Genomic DNA, 19,754 nt, shown 5'->3' with positions numbered 1-19,754 from the left:
ATGAGGAAGGCCCAGATAATACCAAAAGCACAACTCTTGGAGACTTCTGACAGCTGCAGCCCCAGGGGCCACCCTTTAACCCCTCCTCAGGGTGCAGCAAAGCCAGCACCACATTCCCCTTCACATCTTTAAATTTGACAGGCACACCAGAATTTACACTAATGTGGGCAGAAGCTAGGGCAAGGAGGAATATTAAATATTACTTGTTTTTCTTGTTTTATTTTGTTTTTTGGTGAGGAAGATTGGCTCTGAGCTAACAACTGTTGCCAATCTTCCTCTTTCTGCTTGAGGAAGATAGTCCCTGAGCTGACATCTGCACGAATCCTCCTCTACTTTATGTATGTGGGATGCCGCCACAGCATGGCTTGATGAGCAGTGTGTAGGTCCATGCCCAGGATCTGAACCTGCGAACCCTGGGCCACCGAAGTGGAGCATGCAAACTTAAACATTAGGCGGCCAGGCCAGCCCCTTAAACATTACTTATTGACTGGAACAATTATATGTTAATTATATGTTTATATATACTTATATATTTATATTTATAATTATATATACATTAAGAAGGTCAATTATATATTAAGAAAAGGCAGCCAGTTAAAATATTCTATACTTAATATGTACTGAAAATATAAGAGTAGGGTAAAAAGCTAATTGGGGAACAAAGGTAACTAAGTTATGGGAGAAGTGAACTAAGCCACTCCCAGAAGTGGGCTCCTCGTCCTTTCTTTAGCCCTGGATGTAGTCATCTGGCTCACCAACTGAAAGCCTCAGCTTCTTCAAGGACAATGACAAAAAGTGCCTCCTAAAACACCAGGAGGAAAGGTACAGTTCTGACCTATTGCATCAAAACATTGCTCATGTCTCCTACTTCATTCTTAGGTTTTATAAATTAAAACAGGCATAAAGTTACTGACCACAATTGCAAGTACAATTAAAATATTTATGAAAACGCTCGTTTTCTTATAGTGTATTTGTTTCAGAAATTCTTTAAGGCATATAAATACTTTAGAAAATAAAAACAAGTCCTGTTCTATGAATTTCTCCAAGGCATTTTAAGGTGACTTTGGACAGACAGTGGGAGCCACGTCCTGGGTCTAAGAACAGTCGCCCACTGTTCTCAGCATGCCTCTATTTGCATCTAATTCCCATACTTGAATTTCAGAAGGATTCAAATTCAATATTTGGGAAACATTTTGGTTCTGGAAAGTTGTGGATAAATTCCATTTTTATAAATTAAATCATTACCCCCTGTATTCACACTATAATGTATTGTTTTAAAGTCTATCATATTCCAAAACCTGGTCAGTCCAGACTTCGAGTTGTCAGCATTCCCTCAGAGGGGCCGAAATGCGCCCACAGAGTTCAAAGTTTTCCTTTCACATCCTGAGGAATCCTCTTTCAAAGAAGAATCAAGTACTTTTGTCTGTTTCTTTTATTAGTTGTGATTTTATTAAGTTTCAATTTCTCATCAAGCAGATAATCATAGAATGAGGTTCACTTATAGCAATAACAATTGAGTAAGACCTAGTTTAGGGGAGAAGCAAGAAAAACTTTATACAATAGAGAACTCTTTATTTTTAAGAAAAATCTCTTTCAGAGGGAGAAATATCAATGCTCTTTGTGCTTGACGTAATTCATCGTACACTAATGTCAGTGGTGCTCACCTAGGGAAATTGCTGAATGAAAGCTGAGTATTTGAAAACGAAGCAAATGAAAATGGACTCATCAGAAGAAAAAAGCCATTCTTAGCCAAGTCCTATTAACCTTGAGATACTATGTGGAGAAAGCAGATAAAGGAAAGGCCAACGACCCAAAAGTCAGGAGACCTGGGTTCTAGATTCACTCAGCTACCAACAGGCCCTGTGACCTTGGACAGGTCAACGAGGCATTCCGCCTCTTGGTCTCAATTCCTTTGTTAAAAAAAAAACAAAGAGGCCTGACTATATCAACTCCAAGAGCCATTAACTCTAAATATCATGTCCCCACCTTTTTAATTATGCCACCAAATAACAATAGAATTATGTGGCTGGGAAAAACAGTTAGAGGACTAACAATGTATAAAAAGAATGAGGGAAACAGGGGAGCCTTCTTTTTACTACTGACATAGATCTCAGACCTGCTGGACCTGCTTTAGTTTGAAGTTATGATACCTCTTTATTATTTTCATATATAACAAAAGCATTTAAAGTTCACTCAGAATTCAGTAAGATAGCCTATCCTACTAGGAAGACGGGAGGGATTTGAGGAGATACTCAGAATTACAAAAGCAAGGGCAAAACTGATGGACATGATTCAGGTTTGAGAGAAGTATTATATATTTGGGGGATTTCTAGAAAATAGGAAACATGCAACCCTAAAAGTGTTAGAAATACATAAATCACACTAGGTAATGACCTAACAAGACAATACGCTTCTCTATGTGGCACAGACTGTCCCAGCATGGCACGTTCTGGAGAACAGAAGGAGGACGCTGCCTTTCTAATGCCCACAGCAATAGGTAATCCAATAAATATGTTCACTTAGTGATGGATCACTCAGGTATCAGGATAAAAAAACAAACCTTCTAATTGGAATTACAGTGCTGCATAAATAAAGAGGAGGGAAAGGGGCCATAATTTTTCCATTCCTGATATGACTTCCAAGATAAGAAGCAATTAAACATGTATGTAAGGCTGCTCAGTTATTGAAACAATAAAACTTTTACATTTTGCTTTCTAATAACAATAAAAACAAAGTGTCCAGTGACAGCAGTCAGATGGGGAAGAGGGCACAGGCTCCAGCTGAGAAGAGAAATAAGAAAGAACTGACCGAGGAGGGAGACAGAGGGGGACTGGAGCAAGCGCATGCTAATTCTGGGATTCCAGAGTAGACAGCCATGAAACAGCAATTACAGTCAACTGGAAAAGCTAATTTGTTCGTTTGCTCTCACAAGTTCCATTTATATGTTTGTAGATTAGATTTGGCTGTTAAGAAAGGAAATGGCAGCATGTAATAGACATAATGCCTGACAGTAGGGAGAAAAAACTAACCCTCTATTAACAGTTAACTCAAGTAACTTATTTAGCTACCCAGTAAGAAAAAAATACAGCTAGAAGTATGTAAGCTAGTCTAAAACATGCCAAAGTTTCTAATTTATCCCATTTATTTTGAAATGAAGCACGCACTTATGTTCTAAAACCAGAGTAAAAATTATAAAGCACAATTCTTCATTTGTTTAGGCCAGTATCTATTCACCAAAAAAATCAAACATTTACTCTGACATTTTCTCAAAGCATTTTGAATAAAACACTCCACACTGTTCAGTTAATATTAAACTGGCTGAACATTTTTATCAAGAAGCTCTAAAACTAGGTGTGTTTAAATGGTGAGATTTCTGTTAAACCAATCACTCGGGAAAAAAATCAATGAAAATTCTACTTTCAAAAAGGTCTCCCTTAAAGGAAATGTACCCCTTAAACAGCACACTCACGTTTTTCTGCCAAATGCCGGCTTCAACTGCCTGACTCTGCAGATCAGCTCCAGGACCTGCCTCCTTCCTACCCTGCCCGTATGTCTGACCTCCAGCTCCCAGACGAATTCTCCCAGCACATTTCATCATTTCCTGTCGGCTGCTGACTCCTCGCAGCCGAGATAAGGCCATACCTCTACACTGCTGCATTCACCCCACAGGCACCAGGGTTCACCCAGCCTCTCCAGGCCTGCTGGGCCCATCACAGAAGAGCTTTCTTTTCAGAAAGTGAAATCTCGGTATTCCATGGAAAATCAGAGAGACGAGGTCTGAGAACAAAAGTTTGAGGGTAATATACCCTCAAAAAATCAACTTGCATATAAACTGACTTACACCACGTATGATAGTCTTGTAATTCTTGTATTTGGGATCCTCCTACTTGGGAGGAAAAAAGACATGCTCTGTTATCTAAGGAGCCAGGCGCCACAGGAGTTAATGTGACAGGGACTTACTTGCATGGGATAACCTTATATGGTCCCCACATGTAAAACTCAACTTCCCTCTGCGTCTCCACACACCAAGGCAAAGCAGCTTGTTAGCGAGAGACGCAGGGGAAGCCTGATGCAGGCTCCCTGCTGGAGACAGGCAGGGACCCCAGGGTCTCTCAGCAGCACCACTGTCTCCTAAGAACTGGGCACTCAAATATGCAAGCAGAAATAACCAAACACAAGAAACACCTTACTTCACAGAGTTTTACAAAGAATTGAAAGTGAAGGGCCGGCCCTGTGGCTTGGTGGTTAAGTGCGCGCGCTGCGATGCTGGTGGCCCGGATTCGGATCCCGGGTGCGCATCGAGGCACCACTTCTCCGTCCATCCTGAGGCCGAGTCCCACATACAGCAACTAGAAGGATGTGCAGCTATGACATACAACTATCTACTGGGGCTTTGGGGGGAAAAAATAAAATAAATAAAATCTTTAAAAAAAAAAAAAAAGAATTGAAAGTGAAGGACAAAAAGAACAATATAACTTCAGTTGAGGAGGAAGAGATCCTATCTCTTAATTTTAAAATGTATGCCGCCCACAGAATATCTACTGTATACTTCCTTTTGGATAAAGTAAAGAGGAGGCATAACTAATTGACGCTGCTTGAAGCCAGGACAGGGCAGAATGGGAAGGGACAGGGCACTAAGGGGTCACCACGGAGCGCTTCTGAGCAGTGTTGTTTCTGGAGCTTTACGGATGCGCTGCGTTTGTGAAAATTCATTGGTATACACACATAATATGTGTGCACTTCCATGTATGTATATTATACTTCAATAAAGTGTTTTAAAAACTTGTGCGGGCCAGCCCCAGTGGCCTGGTGGTTAAGTTCGGCACACTTCACTTCAGCAGCCCAGGTTCAGTTCCCCAGCGCGGACCTACACTACTCATCTGTTAGTGGCCATGCCATGGCAGCAGCTCACATAAAAGATAAAAAGAGGGAGATCATCAGTGGATGTTAGCTCAGGGCGAATCTTCCTCAAAAAAAAAAAAACTTGTGCAACGATATCAAAAAATACAAACACTACAGGAAAGAGCATATACTGAAACTAAACTGAAAAAAAAAAGAGAAGAAACAAATATTTCAAGGGCTTGATTTGTGCCCAAAGTGCCCTCCCAGAAGATACGTGTCCACCCCTTGACCCCCATGGTAAGCTGGGATGCTACACTGAAGTGGTGGTGGCCAGAACAAGGCCGGACCGTTCCCTCCTTGCAACACAGACCTGAGGGCAAGTCTATAACTAAGGGAAAATATGTAATTGGCAAAAGAATATATTGCAAGGGGAAATTATGCTGAGTGGATATATATTACTTACCAGTGTTCTTGCTACCCATATTCATTCAAAAATGTTAAGTTAAAAACAGCCGTCTAGTCTGACCTTATAACACAAAACAGAATAGTTTAAAAATCTCTTTCCAAACTCTCATACTTAGAAATTCCTTAATGGAAAAACACCAATAAAGCGAAGACCATATCAACACAAGGCTCGATTACTTGACATATGAGAATATGATCATAATTCATGCTACTTGGAAAATTATTATACCACCTTCTCCCCGCCCCCAAAAACAACAGAGAAGTCAACCCAACACAGATGTCACTGTATTCCGCAGCCAGCTTAGTGACAGAGGAGCACACACAGAGTACCAAGACCAGCCACAGGCCAGTAGCAGCCTCTGGTCTTCAGGGAGGCTGGCCACTTCATCCTGGGGTTTGCTGTGGGCAGACAGGATCAGGAGCTGAGTGACTAACGGCTCTAAAGGTCATTTTGTCCAGTGACAGACAGTAAGGCTGGAAAAGGCTGAGCTAGAGGCCAAATAATGTTTCTAGAGACCACTTCAGTGTACTCGACCACAACAGACTTCAGTGTACTCGACCACAAGCCTTTCTGAAACTAATGGTTTGGCAGTTATCTTTCAAACCACTTTAACTAACTTTAAGCAGCACAAAAAAATGGTCACAAAAGCTCTTTTCTGGGGGCATTTTCTTCCATCAAGAAAGAATAAACATCTGAGTTCTGGCAAAGCAAGCCGATTGTCCCCCTCTCCTTTTCATCAGCGAGGACAACAGAAAACTCTTCTTTGCCTCAGAGCCCCACTTAGGGCTCCCGGTTATGAGAGGAGACAATCATAGCAAGGTAGACCTACTCATTTTGATTAAAAGCCCATCCTATTTTATTTTATTTATTTTATTATTATATTTTTATTTTATTTCATTTCATTTATTTTATTTGCTTGAGGGAGATTAGCCCCGAACTAACATCTGTGCCAATCTTCCTCCACTTTACATGTGGGTCAGCATGGCTGACGAGTGGTGTAGGTCCGCACCTGGGATCTGAACCCACAAACCCAGGCCGCCAAAGTGGAGTGCGCTGAACTTAACCACTACGCCACGAGGCTGGCCCCTCTTTATTTTATTTTTAATCCAACAAACTCAGGCTGCTCAATAAACATTTATAAGTGCTTACTTTATTTACGGTTAATCACGAAAATAATCCTCTGAGGGCTAAGTATTGTTCCCTCCTCCATTTTCCAGGTGAGATAGCTGAGGTACAGAGAGGTCATGTTACTTGCCCAGTGTCCACAGCTGTAAGTGGGGGAGCCAGGATTTGAAACCAGGTAGTCAGCCTCCAGAGTACAGCCGTTAACCACTCCACCACATTGTCTCTCCATCCTGGCTTCCCTGAAGGATCAAAACTGGGTCTTAGACACAGCTGCTGCTTAAGAAAATTTTATTTGAACTGAATAAAGAATGCAGATAAGCAGTGGGACTATGGAGTAAAGAGGGCAGCCTTCCAGTGTGACCAGGGCACTCTCTCCCTCCCTATAACTTCAGCCACACCTCACTGATGGATTCCTGGCAGGAGACAAGCTCTCCTATCCCTCTGGCAGAGGACAAGACTGGCTCAGGCAGTTCTCCGTCCTGGGGCTGGGGTGCAGCCCCCTGAGGCACTGCTGGGACAGGAACATTGCTCCAGGGAAAGCCACCTCCTAACCTGGAGCATGTGGTGCCTCAACTGGTATTTCCAGTTCCAATCTGGTTTCTGTCACCAGACTTGAAACCATTGGGCATTCATTCAACAACCATTAGTGCCAGGCACAATGCTTAGGGCCTCGGGGCCGTAGTGGTTGAAAAGCCAAGGTCCCTCCCATGAATTGTTCACAGTGTAGGGGCAGGGCAGAAGTGTAAATAAAGAAAAATGGCATGAGCTGATAAATGCTAGAACCAATGTGCCTCAAGGGCTGAGGGAACAGTGCGAAGAGAGCAATGACCCAGGTTGGGAGGCAGGGTCAAGGAAGGAAGGCTTCCCGAAGGAGGAGACACAAGTGGGTTCTCCAAGAGCTTGCCACCAACCTACTCAAACCATGTGGATTAAGGCAGAAAAAATTCAGGAACAGAGAGTCCAGCAAGTTAACTAAAGAATACCACTGCCATCCATCACTCAGCCCTTGGCCAATGGCTGAGTATGTGCACATCAGCTGGGGGATTAGAGTGAACAGTCATTAACCCAGCGTGACTCAAGGACATCAGGACCACATTCGACCAGGCTGCGCCTTCTATCTGATACATTTGTTATACGACTGTCACACGGTGAAAACGGCTGCCTGCACTGAGCTCTCCTAAAAGACTTCACAAGACAGGTACTACCAGCCCCGTTTTATGGAGGGAAACCACCACAGAGAAGTTAAGCAACCTGCCCAAGGCCACCCAGCTATCATGACAGGATGGGATTCAAACTCAGGTCCACCTGATACTTTCAAAGCCCATCCTCTTTCTACTACACTCATACGCCTCCCATGGAACTAGACCTGTGAGGACAGTTAGGAAATTTGGCAACAGGTCATGTCATACAGGAAAGAAGAAAATTTCTACAATGTGATTTTTTCCCCATTTCTCTATTGGTCTGTCCTTGCTCTAATACCAAGCTTTTTTTAAAAAAAGCTTTATTGAGACATAATTCATATACCATACAATTCAGCCATTTAAAGGGTAAAATTCAATGTTGTTTAGTACAATCACAGATATGCACACCCACACCCCAGCCAATTTTGGGACATTTTCTTCACCTTAAAAAGAAACCCCATACTCATTAGTTCTCACCCCTCTCTCCACCCATCCCTTCCCCCAGCCCCAAGCACCACCACCTCTTACAAGGTGATTCTTAAAGAGGTTATGGGCACGATGGAAGACAATACTCCAAGCTAATGGCAAACAAAAGAAAGCAGGTATTGCCATACTTATATCAGACAAAGTTGACTTCAAGATAAAACAGGTAATGAGAGACAAAGAGGAGCAATATATAATGATAAAAGGGACACTCCACCAAGAAGACATATCACTTTTAAATATATATGCACCCAATACAGGAGCACCAAGGTGCATAAAGCAACTATTGACAAACCTAAAAGGAGATACTAACAACAACACAATAGTAGTAGGGGATCTCAACACCCCACTCTCATCAATGGACAGATCATCCAGACAGAAAATAAACAAGGAAATAACGGACCTAAACGAAAAACTAGATGAGATGGACTTAATAGACACATACAGAGCACTCCATCCAAACACAGCAGATTACACATTCTTCTCAAGCGCACACAGAACATTCTCAAGAATAGACCATATGTTGGGAAACAAGGTATGCTTATATAAATTTAAGAAGATTGAAATCATACAAGCATCTTTTCAGACCATAATGCCATGAAGTTAGAAATCAACTACAAGGAAAAAACCAGGAAATTGACAAAGCTGTGGAGACTCAACAACATGCTACTAAACAACCAATGGATCATTGATGAAATTAAAGGAGAAATCAAAGCACATCAGGAGACAAATGAAAATGAAAATGAAAATACACCTTACCAACTCATATGGGATGCAGCAAAAGCAGTCCTGAGAGGGAAACTCATAGCAATACAGGCCCACCTTAACAAACAAGAAAAAGCCCAAATAAGCAACCTCAAACTATGCCTCACAGAATTAGAAAAAGAAGAACAAACAAAGCCGAAAGTCAGCAGAAGGAGGGAAATAATAAAAATCAGAGCAGAAATAAATGAAATTGAAATCAAAAAAACAGTAAAAAGGATCAATGAAACAAAGAGCTGGTTCTTTGAGAAGATAAACAAAATTGACAAACCCTTAGCCAGATTCACCAAGAAAAAAAGAGAAAAGGCTCAAATAAATAAAATTAGAAATGAAAAAAGAGAAATTACAACAGATACCACAGAAATACAAAAGATTATAAGAGAATACTATGAAAAACTCTATGCCAACAAATTGGACAATCTAGAAGAAATGGATAAATTCCTATACTCATACAACCTCCCAAAACTGATTCAAGAAGAAATAGAGAACCTGAATAGATCAATCACAAGTAAAGAGATTAAAACAGTAATCAAAAACCTCCCAAAAAATAAAAGTCCAGGACCAGATGGCTTCTCTGGAGAATTTTACCAAACATTCAAAGAAGACTTAATACCTATCCTTCTCAAACTATTCCAAAAATAGAGGAAGATGGAACACTTCCCAACACATTCTACAAAGCCAACATCACCCTGATACCAAAGCCAGGCAAAGACAATACCTAGAAGGAAAACTACAGACCAATATCCCTGATGAACATAGAAGCAAAAATGCTCAACAAAATATTGGCAAACTGAATACAGCAATACATTAAAAAGATCATACACCATGATCAAGTGGGATTTATACCAGGGACACAGGGATGGTTCAACATCCGCAAATCAATCAATGTGATACACCACATTAACAAAATGAGGAATAAAAACCATATGATCATCTCAATAGATGCAGAGAAGGCTCTTGACAAGATCCAACATCCATTTATGATAAAAACTCTCAACAAAATGGGTATAGAAGGAAAGTACCTTAACATGATAAAGGCCAGATATGACAAACCCACAGCAAACATCATACTCAATGGGGAAAAACTGAAAGCCATCCCTCTGAAAACAGGGACAAGACAAGGGTGCCCATTCTCGCCACTCTTATTCAACACAGTACTGGAGGTTCTGGCCAGAGCAATGAGGCAAGAAAAAGGAATAAAAGGAATCGAAATAGGCAATGAAGAAGTGAAACTCTCACTGTTTGCAGATGACATGATCTTATATATAGAAAACCCTAAAGAATCCATTGAAAACTATTAGAAATAATCAACAACTACAGCCAAGTGGCAGAGTACAAAATCAACTTACAGAAATCAGTTGCATTTCAATATACCAACAATGAACTAACAGAAAGAGAACTCAAGAAGACAATCCCATTTACAATTGCAACAAAAAGAATAAAATATCTAGGAGTAAATTTAACCAAGGAAGTGAAAGACCTATACAATGAAAACTATAAGACATTACTGAGTGAAATCAATGATGACAGAAAGAAATGGAAAAAGATTCCATGCACTTGGATTGGAAGAATAAACATTGTTAAAATGTCCATACTACCTAAAGCAATCTACAGATTCAATGCAATCCCAATCAGAATCCCAAGGACATTCTTCACAGAAATAGAACAAAGAATACTAGCATTCATATGGGGCAACAAAAGACCCTGTATAGCTAAAGCAATCCTGAAAAAGAAGAACAAGGCTGGAGGCATCACAATCCCTGACTTCAAAACATACTACAAAGCGATCGTAATTAAAACAGCATGGTACTGGTACAAAAACAGACACACAGATCAATGGAACAGAATTGAAAGTCCAGAAATAAAACCTCATATCTACTGGCAGCTAATCTTTGACAAAGGAGAGAAGGACATACAGTGGAGAAAGGAAAGTCTCTTCAATAGATGGTGCTGGGAAAACTGGACAGCCACTTGCAAAAGAATGAAAGTAGACCATCTTCTTTTGCCATACACAAAAATTAATTCAAAATGGATCAAAGACCTGAAGGTGAGACCTGAAACTATAAAACTCCTGGAGGAAAATACAGGTAGTACACTACCCGCCATCAGCCATAAAGGGATCTTTTTGAATTCCATGTCTACTCAGACAAGGGTAACAAAAGAAAAAATAAACAAGTGGGACTTGATCAGATTAAAGAGCTTCTACAAGGCAAGTGAAACCAGGATCAAAATGAATAGGGAACTTACCAGCTGGGAAAAAATATTTGCAAACCATACATCTGATAAGAGATTAATCCCCATAATATATAAAGAACTCACACAACTGAATAACAAAAAAACAAACAACCCAGTCGAAAAATGGGCAGAGGAAATGAACAGACACTTCTCCAAAGAAGATATACAGATGGCCAACAGGCACATGAAAAGATGCTCAACATCACTAATCATCAGGGAAATGCAAATCAAAACCACACTAAGATATCATCTTACACCCGTTATAATGGCTATCATCACCAAGACAAAAAGCAACAAATGCTGGAGAGGCTGTGGAGAAAGGGGAACCCTAATCCACTGCTGGTGGGACTGAAAACTGGTGCAGCCTCTATGGAAAACAGTATGGAGATTCCTCAAAAAATTAAAAATAGAAATACCTTATGACCCAGCTATGCCACTACCGGGTATCTACCCAACAAACCTGAAATCAACAATCCAAAGAGGATTATGCACCCCTATGTTCATCGCAGCATTATTCACGAGCCAAGACATGGAAGCAACCCAAGTGTCCCTTGACTGACAATTGGATAAAGAAGATGTGGTATATATATACCATGGAATACTACTCAGCCAGAAAAAAAAGACAAAATCGTCCCATTTGCAACAACATGGATGGACCTGGAGGGTATTATGTTAAGTGAAATAAGCCAGAAAGAGAAAGACAAACAGTGCATGATTTCACTCATATGTGGAAGATAAACCAACACACGGACAGATAGAACTGTTTGGTGGTTACGGGGGGGGGGGGGGGGGGGCACAAGGGGTGGAGGGATGCACTTATATGGTGACTGATAAACAATAATGTACAACAAAATTTCACAATAAAAAAAATAAAAAGAAGCAAATAAAATAAGTTAAAAAAAAAAGAGGTTATGGGCACAGAGTAGTTGGGTTGTTAATAGAATAGTGCAAATTGCAGTTCTGTGCTTCAGTCCTCCCTAACAGCTGAGCCAGGACAGGGCAAGGGAAAAGCCAGACAACTCAGAGGCAGGTGCTGGGGTGAGGGGGGTGGGTACCCGGCAGCCCCACGCTAGAGAGTCTGCATGGTTCTCATGTCCCTGAGCTTAGCAACCCCTAAACACAGAGCCAGGTGGTCCACCGTCAGCAGGGATGGCAGAAGTCATGCAAAAGCCCAGGAAGAGCCCCTCTAGTCACAAGGCCTTATACCATTAGGAATGCCCATCTCCTCACGTGCAGAAAGGCGAATCCAGTAGTCCCCACTTATCCGTGGTTTCAGTTACCCATCGTCAACCACAGTCCGAAAATAACGCTACAACACAACGCCTACGTCATTCACCTCACTTCATCTCATCACGTAGGCATTGTATCATCTCATATCATCACAAAAAGGGGGAATACAGTACAATAAGATATTTTGAGAGAGGCTACAATCATATAACTTTTACTAGTTATAATTGTTCTATTATTAATTATTATCTCTTACTGTGTCTAATTTATAAATTAAACTTTACCATAGATATACATGCGTAGGAAAAAACATAGTATATAAAGGGTTCAGTGCTATCCAAAATTTCTGGCATCCACTGGGGCTCCTAGAACATATCCCCTGGGGACGGATAAGCGCGGACTGCTGTATCAAGAGCGTATCAGCTGCCACAAGCTGGGGTAACCAGAATGGAGTTGTTCTGAAAAGCCAAACTATTCAAAGACTAACAGGACGCACAGCTTTGACGAAAAGGTGACTCTTCCAATCTCCAGTTTGTCCATTGCTCTCTCAGCCTTCCTCGAATGCTGAGGAAAGTTGGGGGAAGGGGGAACTATAAGCAGACCATGCATATACTCCTGCAGAGCCCCCATTTCTCTGTCACACTTCTCCATACAGGACATCACAAACTGGCTGTATGTGCCACTGACACACGGTAGAAAAGTACTTGGCACTTAAAAGGAATGAGCTACTGACAGATGCAACATGGGTGAATCACAAAAGCATTATGGTGAGCAAAAGAAGCCAGACGCTGGGCCGGCTGGTGGCGCAGCGGTTAAGTTCGCGTGTTCCGCTTGGGTGGCCCAGGGTTCATCGGTTCAGATCCTGGGCGTGGACCTACTCACCGTTCATCAAGCCATGCTGAGGCGGCGTCCCACAAAGAAGAACTAAAAGGACCTACAACTAGGATATACAACTATGTACTGGGGGTTTGGGGGAGAAAAAAGGAAAAAAGAAGAAGATTGGCAACAGATGTTAGTGCAGGGCCAATCTTCCTCAAAAAATAAAATAAAATTAATTACTTAAAAAATAAAGTAATTTCTTAAAAAAAAGGAATCCAGACTCTAAAAGAGTACACTGTGTGTCTCTAAATGAAATCCTAAACCAGGCAAAACTAATCTATAGTGACAGATCAATGTTTGTCTGGGCCAGGGGGTTGGGTGGGGGACTGACTACACAGGGCAGAAGGAACTTTCCAGAGTGATGGAAATGTTCTATGTCTTGATTGGGACAGTGGCTACACAGGCATATCCATTTGTCAAAGCCCCCAAATGTGTGCATTCAGTTGCATGTAAATTAATATCTCAATAAAGAGAAGGGGGCAAGGAGGAGGGGAGGGGAGGCAGAGGGAAAGGGGAGGAGGAAGGGGAGAAGAAAGGAGAGGAGACAGGAAAGGAAAAAAGGCCGTCTGCAGAAGCTGAATAACAGAACTTCCTCCCACTCCCAGCATGGGCATCAGCAGTACAGTGGGGGTTGACATGCACCGAGAACCGCACCACAAGGTGCCTCCAATGCAAACACTGAAATAAGCTCTGTGTAATGTTAGCACTAAGTGTATTTTATTGGATCTCAATTCTTAGAATAACTGGTCCTCTAACATACACAAATGATTCTGATGAACTGGAAGAGTCTAACCAGGTGAACTCAGTTCTCCACTATCACTGCAGTAAAAAGCGTGATAAGGCCGATCAGCAACTTAGAAATGGCAGCTTTCAGTGACAGGTTTCAATGGCTGTTCCACAGTAATCAAGTAAAATATAATACAATAATTACAGGTATTAGCTTGTCTTTGTCTTCAAATGATAAGTAAATCTTAAATTCTAGAAGTCTACCATATTCATAAATAGGTTATATAAAAACATCCTGACAGGTCGATCTTGTTTTTTAAGTTGGGGGAGAGGGTAGTGGCTATGTCCAAATCCTACTTGTTAACCTTTTGTATTTTTCATGAACCAAGACATAAATAGAGCCATCTTCCCTTTTCTCTTCCCACATAAATACACAAAAAGGAATAAGTCGAGCCAAATTTCTAACATCTTCTATCAAAGAAGAAGGTGCCAGGACAAGCTGAGCTAAGTAGCAGTTCTATCTTTGGCAAAGTAGAAAAAGAGTTAAAACCCTTTATACAAGCTTCTTTGCTTCTCTGGCACTTGCCCAAAGCTGGGGGGGAAAAAAAAATGAAGCCAGACTAATTAAACCAGAAAGCCCAATTGAGAAAAACTTCAAAGCACCTATGTGATAGAAAAAACATGTTAATTTTTTTCTTATGCACTTTATAAAATGCCATCATAAGAAGCAACATCTGGACTTCTAATGCAATATCTTGGTGATTAAGATGTCACATAGCTCCCCCAGTCCTGGGAACAGCTTGAGCCTTCTTTGGGCAACACACTGAAGATGGAAAATGATCCAAGAAGGGAGGTCTGAATTGAAAAGGAGTGGTGAACAAGGTTTGTGGTGAGTTGGTGTGTATTTTCAGGAATAAAGTTAGAGACATGCTATGTCAATGTTTTATTGGAGGTTTATTGATGTGATTTTTCCCCTCATATATTTCTATGTCCCCTCTCTACACTAGGCTCTGGAAGTTACAAGCTAAATATTCACCACAATTGCCCACAAGCAGCTTAGAGTCTAGTAGGGTAGACAGACAAGCACCCACAGGACCACACAGTGTGACAAGTGCTCCGCAACAGACCTAAGCAGGGAGCCCTGAAGGGCAGCGGGGGCAGGGGGCTGGGAAGAGATGTGGGAAAACTCCCCAGGAAAGAGGGGTCCTGAGCTGAGTCAGGTAAAGAAGGGGTTGTGTCACTCTGCACCTTTGGCTGTCACCTCCCCTCTCTGGCTGTGGCTTCCTCTTCCTCCAAGGGAGAGCAGGGCACCAGATAGAAGCTCCCACCTTTACCGACCAGTGTTCAGGAGAAGCGCCCAACACAAGGCTGCCAACTTTATTTTGCCCACTAAGGACATTAAAAAAAGAACAAACCTACCACCTCCTATTATTTCATTTCAAAGGCACTTTAATAATTTTAAAAAGGCATTTTAACACTAAAAAGCAGGTCATACAACTTCAGAATAAATAAAAAGCCTCAAACTAAATATCTTTAGCTTTGTAAAGAATAATTACACTGTTGATATTTTGGCCACATGGCAGTAAAAACACCATTGTGAACTGGTGTTTAGAAACTCTGCAAATAGATGATACAATTAGGAACTATTTTATACAAATTTGCCAGAATCTTTACATACGATGACTCTATACCTCATGATAACTCTGCAAGATGGGAGTATTGCCCCCATTTTCAGATGAGAAATTACAGCTCAAGGGAAGTGGCCTGCACATCGTCACACAGCGCGGGCAGCACATGAAGCTGCTATAGCTGGTTCCCTCTGACCACGGAGCCCATTCTGGGCCCCACAAGCATACCGGGACGCAGAGGAGGGCTCTAAGGTCCTTATCAGAACTAAACATCTATTTTATGATTGTTGCTTTGGGGACAGCAAAGGAAGAATTCAGTTCTGCCACCTTTTTTTTTTGGTAGTCCCAAACAACCAACTCAAATCCTTTGTGAAACCGAGAGGGGTATAAATATGTAAATAAATGAAATCGTGATCCCAAGCATTCCAGAACCATTACCTTCTCCCTTCTCCTTCTCCATTTTGCACCAGTGCTAGGGGAAAAGAAGATGGGAAAGATGGGAAAGGATCAAGAACACCTATGTGCCCAGAGACAGGAAACATTCGAGCCCTCATTCAAGATTTTCAATACTGTACTTCAATTTGGCATGTAATAAGTATACATTAGGTGTTTAATAAATGAATGAATCTAAAGCCTGTAAGCACTGCTGAATGTTATATAAAATCAATTTAAAAGACCTGGTCTCCAACCTCTAAAAGTTTCCATTCTCAGTCTGAAATATGATTATAAATAGAATTCCAACTACAAACTTAAAAGTGTATCTTGTTTCACAAATTTGATGTTTTTCTTCTACTTTTGCCATTTAAAATTGAAGACTACTGTACTTAAACTTTTACTACAATGTTCCCAGTCATACTTTTCCATGGGATGAGATCCTGCCGTGTGAGCACACAGGCCGAGTCCCCGACAGGACCCTCTCCAGACATCTGCAGGGGAAAAGCACAGCTGAGTGGGGCCGAGCAACAGGGAGGGGCTACAGTGACAGACACAGGACCTTGGCAAGTTTCTAAGCATCTGGTTCTTCTGCCTGTAACATGAAGACAGCCTCAGTCACCACCTCGGAGCTTGGGAAGAGTAAGTGAAATAATGTACACGCAGCACGTTTTTAAATGGTAGACATTGCAATCACTTCCTGATGACAGAACTGGAAGCTCCCAATGATGCTGACCACAAGAGTGGTCAGGAAGGGTCAAAGGGACCTCTAAGGGTAGGGCTGAAACATACTTAGGAGGCAGCGGCATAAGTTAACTCCCATGAAATTCAGAGAGCAGGCATTCGATAAATGTCTGAAAATCATTGAATCGATGCCACAACACTCCAAATGGAAGTGACTGTCAGAAGCCACAATGACCACAAGGAGCAAAGTACAGATTGGACGGGCTGGTTCAGAAGGCCTCGTGAAGGAACATAAAGTGAGGGGACTTTGCCAAGAGGCCAATCGGGCTGAGCAGAGTGCCAAGTCCAGAAGCACTCTCGGGCTTCTGCTTGGAAGGTCAGGGGTGCTGTTGTGGACACACGGCAAGCAATCTGGCGGGAGTCACAGGGAGAAAGCGAGGCGCTCAGCCTGGCAGTGAGCGCTTTACGACAGGTTACCCAGCCTAAGACGTAGAAGAGACGAGGGACAGGTGTGAAACTAAGCTAAAGATGGACAGGTTACAAATCAGTTTAAATAGTATGATCCCACTTGTTTTTAAAAATCACACCTGTGTGTGTTTGGATATAACGATCTGGAAAAGTGTACATCAAGGTGTCCACAGTGATTTTCTTCTTCTGAATAGTTGTATTTGTATTTTATAAAGTGCATGTATTGATCTCATAATGAAGGAATAAACTGAGTCCTTTATGAGTTTTTAAGCCTGGACAGATGGCACTGAGGCAGAGCGTGAAAGGGCTGTCGAGAGCCCCACTGCTGCACAGAGGGGGTTTGGGACCACAACACTCAGAAGTCCTCGTGAACTGACAGATACAGGGAGGTCACAAGCAAAGCCCCACCTGCAGGACTTTTGTAAAATCCCTCCTTCTGGATAAACCCTGGAACAAGTTGCTATCAACCAAAGCCTGGCTCATCCTCCAGGAGACATGCCACTCCCTGCAGCTGGCTTCACCAACTGTGCAACATTTTATGTGAGGAAGAGAAGGGACATGATTCCTAGCCGCTCCACACAATTCACTCCATAAAGTCTGAGATTTTACAAACTCTTTCTTCAAAGAAACATAAGTCCCAGGAAGAGTCAAGACTGCATCCAAAAGCAGCAGGATGCAAGACTGCATCCAAAAGCTCAGCCTCAGACCAGCCATCTCATCCACGGTGCAGAGGTTCTTTAAAACCTCAACATCACATTAACTAATTCCATGCAGAGGCAGGTCTACAGGAGACACTCTGGGGAACAAGCAAGTCTTAGTTCACTGGATGAACAGAACCAAGGGAAGGGCCCCAGGCCCAGCGCCCTCCACACACAGGCAGGGAGGAGACTTCTCAGGCTAGTGATAATAACCCTGAGAACGGGGAGTCAACAGGCAAACAGCCCTTCCCTAGGAGGGGACAGAGATCCCAGGGCCCCCGACAACCCACATGACCCACAGAGCTGGGTGACCACCAAACCCATACAATTAATACGCACACGCAAAGCCATTATGAAGGCCTGCAACAGGTCAGAAGAGCACATTGGGAGTGGGGCTAGGGACATTTATCAACAGTTGAGTTTATAAACTCTCCTTAAACGTGACCTCCTGACCTCCCTAAAATGTGACATCTCCAAGCATCCCTATCATATTCATGACAGTGTGTACTTTTACAACTCATAACGCTGTGATTGTGTGTCTGCAGGTTCATGGAGGGACACAAAGACAGAGCAAGCTTACCCAGACCCTGGGTCCCTTTGTGCTCACTGCCCCGTACACTAGTTCACAATCCACTCCCAATCCTCCACCTATCAGACAGCACCTCAGGGTTCAGGAGGGTGGACTAGGATCTTCAAATGGTGTCAGTATTTTTCTACTACATTTCGTGAAAGACCAGACTCACAGTCTGTAATGTCAAAATACTGACCGTACTATAAGAAATAGGCCGTGTCCAGATTTGTTAGATTCAGATGTTTTTTCCAACTAATTAGCAAGACAATAAATAGTAAAGATAGTCTTTCTATTCCATAAATGTATTCCAACTAATTTGTAACCTCATTTTAATTGGAATTCTTTTCTGATGGCACACCAATGATTTTTCTTCCTCAAAGATGTGAAGAAATATTATTATTACATAGTTATTAGCAGTACTACTTAACTATTAGATGCAGGTTTTTCTTCCTATGGAGGCCTTGAAGAAGAACCAGATACATTTAAGATGAGTAACAGAGCTGGCCCCATGGCTTAGTGGTTAAGTGCGCGTGCTCCGCTACTGGCGGCCCGGGTTCAGATCCCGGGCACGCACCGACGCACCGCTTCTCCGGCCATGCTGAGGCAGCGTCCCACATACAGCAACTAGAAGGATGTGCAACTATGACGTACAACTATCTACTGGGGCTTTGGGGAAAAAAAGAAGGAGGATTGGCAATAGATGTTAGCTCAGAGCCAGTCTTCCTCAGCAAAAAGAGGAGGATTAGCATGGATGTTAGCTCAGGGCTGATCTTCCTCACAATAAATAAATAAATGAATGAATGAATGAATGAATGAGTAACAGCCTGAACAACTCTGGCAACAAGCAACATCATAACACCTACACTATCCAAACAATCTGGGATTCATTGCATCTGTAGATTGGAAATATTTTTCTCTTTATCTTTTGTGGAAAATGTCAAACATAAAAAGTAGAGAGACTAGAATAATGACCCCTGGTTTCAATAATTCTCAACATATGGCCAATCTTGTTTCTCCTATATTGTGAAAGTACTTAAACGCTCACAGAATCATGCGACCCAAATGTGTCTCTACGTGACCTGGCAGGTCACAGCATGAGTCCTCATGCTGCAAAGAGGCACAAAGCAAGCAGAGCAGGGGTCCTGGCCTGAAGGGACTAGCAACCTTATGGGGAGCCAGAGCCACTGCTCTGTACACGTAAAACCAAGAAATGAAAATACGAAGGTTGCAAGGTGAACCTCACCAGGGAAAAGTCACACTGATGTCACTGTACTCTCTGATATGATGTGTCGAGGAGGGCCCTTCACCTCCGTGGAATTCCTCCCCAAAACTCATAAGCCCAGTCTA

The 19,754-nt window shown here is 42.1% G+C and overlaps 1 protein-coding gene across 3 annotated transcripts in view; it reads right to left on the bottom strand.

Moving 5' to 3' along the window:
- Positions 1-19,754, bottom strand: part of PACSIN2 (protein kinase C and casein kinase substrate in neurons 2) — a 143,688-nt gene that overhangs the window by 87,330 nt on the left and 36,604 nt on the right. The window contains exon 1 of one of the 3 annotated variants that reach the window (XM_087448801.1): positions 3,470-3,490. The exons of the other annotated variants lie outside the window; for them this stretch is intronic. The gene's annotated coding sequence lies outside the window, so the exon portion shown is untranslated. Of the gene's footprint in view, positions 1-3,469; positions 3,491-19,754 lie in introns of those variants that run through there. 3 annotated transcript variants of the gene reach the window in all.

This window comes from Ceratotherium simum, chromosome 25 (assembly GCF_057802395.1).
Source record: "Ceratotherium simum simum isolate JZ-2026a chromosome 25, ASM5780239v1, whole genome shotgun sequence".
Lineage (NCBI taxonomy): Eukaryota > Metazoa > Chordata > Mammalia > Perissodactyla > Rhinocerotidae > Ceratotherium > Ceratotherium simum.
Note: the sequence above shows the minus strand (reverse complement) of the source record. Positions and strands in the feature narration are given on the sequence as shown.